This window comes from Bos grunniens, chromosome 16 (assembly GCF_055505025.1).
Source record: "Bos grunniens cultivar Pamir isolate PY7600 chromosome 16, Bosgru_T2T1.0, whole genome shotgun sequence".
In the NCBI taxonomy this organism is placed as follows: domain Eukaryota; kingdom Metazoa; phylum Chordata; class Mammalia; order Artiodactyla; family Bovidae; genus Bos; species Bos grunniens.
In genome coordinates this window covers 14690470-14692036 of record NC_141180.1, presented here as the reverse complement: position 1 = coordinate 14692036, position 1567 = coordinate 14690470, and positions in this window count along the sequence as shown.

The window sequence follows — 1567 nt, the reverse complement described above, 5'->3', positions numbered from 1 at the left end:
ATTGGTCTCCCTGCTTTCTGTCCTTGTCCTTGCTTTCTCTCCTCATCTGCTTATGGATCATTTCCCAAACAGCAGCCAGAGTGACCCCTTTAAAAGTAAAGTTAGAAGTCGTGTCTCACCAAACTTTTTAAATTGATCTGAATCAGTAATTGATTCCTGATCATTCAGAGCAAAAGCCAAAACTCACAGCCCCTGTGACCTTTTTATTTTCATCTCTGCTCCTCTCCTTTTTGCTCACTCTGCCCTTGCCACATGGTTCTCCTTGCTCTCCTGGGTCTTGCAAACATGTTCATTACTAAGACCTTTGTACTTGCTATTCCCTGTCTTACTATGTTTTCCCTATAAATACCGCACGACTACTGATTCCCTTGCCTCTTTCAGGTTTTTGTTCAAATGTTCATATTCTTACTGCATTCTTACCTGAACCACTCCTCACCCTCTGATGCCCTGCCTCTGGGATTTCCTTTCATCTTCCTTTGTTTTCCCTCTATAGCTCTCATCATCTAATACGAGGTTTCTTGACTTTGGCATTACTGACCTTTTGGACTAACTCTTTCTTTTGGGGATTGCCCTGTGCCGTGGATTAACTCTTTCTTTTGGGGATTGCCCTGTGCCGTGGATTAACGCTTTCTTTTGGGGATTGCCCTGTGCCGTGCAGGAGGTTTAGCAACATAGGGATGTTGCCACCTTCTACCCACCAAATGCTAGCAACCCACTTCTTCCTCCCTAGTTGTGACAACCGAAAATAACTCCAGATGCTACCAAATGTCCCCTGAGGGGCAAAATAATTCCAGATGGAGAACCACGAGCTAATATAATATGTGTTTTACCTATTTATTTGTTTATCGTTCCTCTCCTCCCCACTACTAGAATAAAACCTCCATGAGAACAGGAAGTTTTGTCTCTATCGTTCACTGCTATAATGCAACCACCCAGAACTGAGCCTAGTGCATAGTAGGTGCTCAACAAACAGTTAATGAGTGAGTGAATAAATGAAATAGCCTCCTCCCTTTTCCCTCTGAGCTCATTAAGCTCCAGTCACACAGGACTTTTATCTTTCTCTTGTACGTCCTGAGCTCATTCTCACCTTTCTGCCTTTTACTTTTAGAGCCTGTTCTGGAAGGCTCTATTCACAGGTCATCATCAGATGATGGATCCCAGCTTGTTACTCGGGTCTCTACTTAAATATCAAAGAGGTCTTCCTTCCTGATCACACTATCCAGCATGAGACCCCCTCTATCACCCTCTTCCCACCTCCACTGCTTGCCAGAGTTACTATCATTTACTCTGATTTCGTTGCTTCATTACATACACCTCTGACATGAGCTTATTTGTTCACATGGTGAATTTCTGTCTTTCCTCCTTAAATGAATGTTGTCTGAGCACTCAACCTTATATTCAATATGTTTATTTATCATGGTACCCCCACAGTCTAGAACAGTTCCAAGCACATCATCTATGTACTGATTGAACAAATAAGCCTACCTCCTACTAGTGGATTTCAGAGTGGAAGAGGTTTCAATGGTTAGGAATGAAAGGTTATATCTGTTAGGGTTCGGTTGCAAAG